Source organism: Cibotium barometz, chromosome 9, assembly GCF_041138505.1.
Source record: "Cibotium barometz isolate CiBa-2024 chromosome 9, ASM4113850v1, whole genome shotgun sequence".
NCBI lineage: Eukaryota > Viridiplantae > Streptophyta > Polypodiopsida > Cyatheales > Cibotiaceae > Cibotium > Cibotium barometz.
In genome coordinates this window covers 43,829,900-43,835,985 of record NC_141054.1, presented here as the reverse complement: position 1 = coordinate 43,835,985, position 6,086 = coordinate 43,829,900, and positions in this window count along the sequence as shown.

Genomic DNA, 6,086 nt, shown 5'->3' with positions numbered 1-6,086 from the left:
AGCGGAAGTAGCACTTCTTGCACAGGACAGAGCCTCTCACTCGAGGCCTCGCCCACCACGGATATCCGGACAAGAGACTAATCCCTCGGTTCTTCCAAAACCGAACCCAAAAAAACTTTCCTCGCCCAAAAAGCACGGGCGATACCTCCAGGATATTTTATTCTAACGTAGTCAAGGTCTTCACTAACGAAACTAATCCGACCGAACTCGTAAGTCTCATGGTCAGATCAAGGAAGAGACTTGCACTTGGATCATAGAGTCCAACGCTTTTTTCCCTTTATCAAGAGGCACAGCCATTGATTCTTCTCCATAGAACAAGGGTTATCCGGGGTTTACTTCAACTATCATAACTTAACATAATTGAGTCTCATTTTAGGAATCCATCAGTCCAGCCTAACCCCATCCAATCCCATGGGTTAGCCAACCACTGTACTGATAGGATCCATTTAGGAATTTGGTTATGTTTTGCCCCGAGTACCAGGAAAAAGAGTTCCCAGACCCCCTAGCCGGCGATTTAAGCAAACTTCAAAATAGTCACACCACTTACACACCCAATATGAAATTGCATGTTTCATAGATTCAGCTGTCTTTAAAATAATCTTTTTAATGAAACCATAGTATCACTAATCATAATCCTCAATAATATCTAGCTTGAATTCTAATTTCCAATCATTCCTTCATCAGTGTACCTATGGCATCACTGGCAACTAGAACACTCACCACCTGTCCACTCAAGGGCCTTTTCAATAGTTCTTAGCTCATAGTACCCGAAAATATATTCACTTAAGAAAATCCATATGGATTCTCCGTTGAAGATTAGCAAGATCAACCAACAGATCTATATAAAAGAACCATGGACTCATCCGTTTAGAACCAGCAAGGCCAATCAACCAGATCCATGCCCTTGTTCAGAAAACAACTCTAATACCTTGTTCCATTTTCTTCCCCGATGCACGTGTGGGTATCTTCGACGACCCAGAGCCCGAGCACCGTAGCACCCTCTCTAGGCTCCTTCGCAGGTCACCTAACGCTTCACTCATAGGCCGCTTCCTTGGTCCCTCATCCACCGTATCGGAAGCTCACCATTTAAATCATGGTCAAGACCTCGGCCGACCTTGCTACGCGAGACGTTCTCCATTGACTCTCCGTCAGCTGTTGCAACTTTATCACTTAGGTCTCCACGATCTCATTTACAAGATGATCAGAATTCTTTCCCAGCATTCTTGACATAAAACAGTCATTTAAAAACATGTTTCATAAATACAGTTTCTAACGAACTCTCATCTTTCCACATTGTTCCACATCATTTCTCGTTATTCCACATTCTTTTACCTCTTTTCACATTGCTTATTCCATATCTAGTCATATGTATTCCCATCGTTCATCCATTCTTATCCAATCACATCATATTATATCTCATCACATCTATCCACATCTATCCTCATCATCACATCACATCACAACATATCCACATCACATCTCATCCATTCATATCATATCACATCCATCTACATTCGTTCTCAGATCCACATCATATCCACATATCGTCACATCACGTTCACATTTATTTACATCACTTCACATCCATTCACATTTACCCAAGTCCACATCACATCACATCTCATCTATCCACATCATATCTCATCCATTCATATCTAACCAAATCCACATCACATCACATCCATTCACATCACATTCTTCACATATCATCACATCTCATTCTCATCCATTTACATCACATCAAATCCTTTCACATATCATCACATTCACATCCACATCCATTTACATCTCATCACATCCACATCTATTTACATATATCACATCTCATCCTCATCTCATCACATCCATATCCACATCTATTTACATCCCATCCACATCTCATCACATCCACTCACATCTTATCACATCTTATCTAATCGCATTTACATTTAGTACCGTTTTCTACCTTCGTTACCAATGGGACGTTTCTAAGTTTCTGCAATTGCTTGACCTAGTTAAAGGTACTTTTTCTCGATGGATATTTTCATATTCTTTCTGAAATTTCTCAAGTAAAATATATTCAATATTCTTCTTTTTGAGTAAAAGATTTATGAAATTTACAAAAATCAATTTTATTCATATTTTTTAATAAAATTAATAATGCTCAAAATTTCACTTTTAAAATTTCTCTTTTACCATTTAATTACTTGAATCTCAAATATCATGGGAATTTCTCTTTTTGCATAAAAATAAATTTACCAAAAATTTCTTTTTACATAAAAATAAATTTATCAAAAATTTCTCTTTTTGCATAAAAGTAAATTTATCTAAAATTTCTCTTTTACCTTTTAATTACTTGAATCTCAAATATCATGAGAATTTCTCTTTTTGCATAGATATAAATTTACCAAAATTTACTCTTTTTTCATAATCAATTAATTATGCATAATTACAAAAGAATTATTTCTCGTGAATATGATGAAAATCATTCTTTTTGCATAGGATGTCCAATCCTAGAATATGGTAGGAAGTCCTCTTTTAGCATTATGCATAAAAAGAAGATATATATTATTTTCTAAAAATTTTACCATAGCTTTGCTGCTATTACTGATGATTTTTAATTTTTTTCTAAAGAATAAAAGCTTGTAATGAGAATATGATAGTAGTTTCTCTTTTATGCTTAAAATCAAACTATGAATTTAAATCATAATTTTAATCATAATCATAATTATCTCACTAGATTAAGCTAACTCCATTATTTCTCTTTTTTCAGATTGATAAGATAATCTATTTCTCATTTAGAATCAATCAAAGTAGTTTTTAACTACTTATAAATAATCTAAAAGAATTAACCATTATTTTGTTAATACAAAATCATAAAAATACCTAGAGTTTAGCTTTGAATTAAGAGACTATCATTGAAAAGCATCCTTTTTCAAGAGATTTAGCCATAAAGATGATTATTATTTTAGAGAGAGATTTACTTAAAGAAAGCATTACAAATAAGCACAAAAATTAACTTTCTCTTAATTAAATATTAAGACTTTAAAGAAAAGTTTGATTTAAATTAAAACAATTATTTAGAAAGCTTCTCAAGCTTGAGAAGGATTGAGAAGAAGAAAATTGTTGAGATAAATTTAAAAAAAAACCATAAAATTTGATTTTACTTCCAAGTTTGGCTTGATTCTCTATTTATGAAGCCCCCGACTAATCAATTGGTCCAACAAGAGGAGAAGAGCAACTCTAAGAGTTGTAGAGAGAGAGCTCCAAGCTCCCAAGAGAAAAAAATTAAAAGATAATATAAAATATGATTATTTTAATATAATACTTGCATGGTATAGCACCAATATTCCATTACAAAGGACTGAGAGTCTATTTATAGGTGAGGGAGGCTACTAACCAAGTCCAACTGGGTTCTAAAATTTTTCAAGTTCAGTTTGACTCAATTTGAATCAGTTTCGCTCCCTTTTTTATTTGATTTGATCCAGGAGAGAGGAGAGAGAAAAACATTACAATTTTTATGAATTAAAAACCCTTTCACATGCGAAAGAGACACCTACCTCAAAAGTCTCCCTTTCCTTACCAAGGTGTCAAAAATACATCATTATTCTAAAATATTTTATTTTTTTAATAATATCTCATAATTTTTAACTAAAACCTTATACTCAATCAACTCTTCATGTTATGTGAGCATTTACTCATTTTTTAGTATTTTCTTTTATTCTTTGAATTTATCTAATCCCAACACTTGGATTAATCCAATTGACCCATTGAAATCTTAATTAGACCATAATCTAAAAATTTCTGAAAATATAAACCTTTAGACTAAGGTCCCTTATACACATTTTCAATCAATTCCTAATGCACATTAAAAAGTTCATTTTGAACTTCTGTTTCAAGGGAATCTATTTTAGACACTATAAAGATTTTTATATCCAATGATATCTCAATTTTGGATTCTCTCTCTAGACATTTTGTCGCTCTAGACCTTTCAAAGAGGAAAATAATTTCAAGAACAAAAAAGGAGGTTCTTACACCTTACACTTCCAAAGCTGGAAGGAGGAATCTTACATTCTCCATGTTTACACTCGCCAACTACATGGTCAACTACTTTTATGAGGTGGATTAAACATGTTGGTGGGTCAATATGTTCCTCCCTCTTCTAGTTGTCGCCTAGAAGAGCTAGCACATGACTAACAAGGTGATAATACAACAATTCTACCACTTCTATTGTTCTCCTTCTCACTCTTGATCCTATCTAAACCAACCGACGACAGCTAGTCTACCATTTGGGAGCTTGTTCGCTTAGGTGGTCATTGTCAAAAGATGAATACACCAAGATCCAAGCTCCCCATACTTATCTCTTGTTTGTAAAGACAAGAGGTCAAGTAAAAGGTGGTTGCAAGTGCAAGTGTGAGTGTGAGTGCAATTATGAGCACAAGTGAAGTGAAAAGAGTTGTTTCCCAAGCCTGAGGAGAACACGATCTACTTTCCTCTATTCTTCTCCTTGAAGTACCATGTCTCCTCTTGTGCCTACTCCTCCAAGAAACATAAGGATAAATGCAAAATGGAAGTTCTCTCTTCCCTTGGACTTCATAACCCTTTCAATAATCCTACTCATCCTCGTCCATTATCATCTTCCTCTCGCAAGCCCATCTCTTTGTTCTTCTCCTAGCTCTACTCTGTTCCCCATACTCAAGCTTCACTCCACCCAAGTCTGAGATTTCAACTAAGAGCTTGCTCCTTCACTCAAGAGAACCCTATGGAGACCCCATGAAACATTCCCACACTCGCACATCTCAAATCTAAAGAAAATCTACGAAGTCTTACAAAAATCAACATGACATCTCATATGAGATCTAGAGCACTAACAAGTACCATGAAACAAAAAAAACCAAGACGAGTAATGAGGAGCACATACAAGAGTGAAAGAAAGCCAGAGAGCTCCCAAAACTGCAAATGCTCCCAAAGTGAAAGAAAGCCAAAGAGCTCCCAAAACTGCAAATGAACTTGAGTCATGGGCATTCACACTTATCCAAATGCATAAAGTATAAATGACAAAAGCTTGTAATAGGATGAGAGTGGTGAAGATAGAAAAAGTAAGAGAAAGTACCCTTTATGATGACATGTAAAATTATGGTCCCGCTTATCCACCATCCCTTCCACCTCTTCCTACACACCCCCTCTCGCATAGGGAGGCATAGGGAGGCATGTCGTATGGGACCTAGCAAACACGCTGCGTGTATGTTGAAGAAAATCGCAATGTATACCCATGGAACAAAGGCGTAGGCCTAGAAGAAATTGTGTAGGATGCAAATGTAATACTACCTATAGAAACATGTGAAACGCAAATAACCCCTACCACAAGGATATGTATAATGTACAATCCATGTGTTGGCCTTGCAAGGAAACCCAAGGAAGAGGGAATGGCGGTTTTCCATGTATGATCAATTGGACTCTGATGCTAAGCTAGACCATAACCACTCATTTGCAGAGCTATAAGGGGGATGTGGTTGTCCTGGGTGACATGAATTAGCATATTGCCACACTACATCAATAACTCACTAGAGACAAAATCTTCAAGGACACCATAAAATTTCGCTTGAGATGCTCTCACCAAAAAATGGTTTGACATAGAAGACCAAAATGCACGACAAGTGATCAACCTTGATTTGTATAGGAGATGAGAAAGCTTATCAGCAACACACCATTCGCGAGTTCCGTACCCCCACTAGAAGAAAGAAAAGGCAGCATGAAGTCCAAGAAGGAATCAAACAAGCACAACAAAGGCAAAAGAATGTGGGTAGTTTTATTGACCCTACATATTAGCTTACTTTCTTTTCAGAGAAAAGTTGTAGGACACCCCCATGTGTGCGAGAGCCAGTACCATAGTATGTTATCTGCAGCATTGTTGCCTTTCAACTGAGCTCCAACAACTTACAGTGCAAGACATTGCTCTCTTGATGTAAGGGAGACAAAACAGTATGTTCTCTTGGAATGCCCAGCCTACACTACCATTCGCACACATTTTCCTCACTTATTCGAAGAACACAATATTCACACCCAATCTTGAACAAGTATCTTGTTCACACCATCATTGACGACTC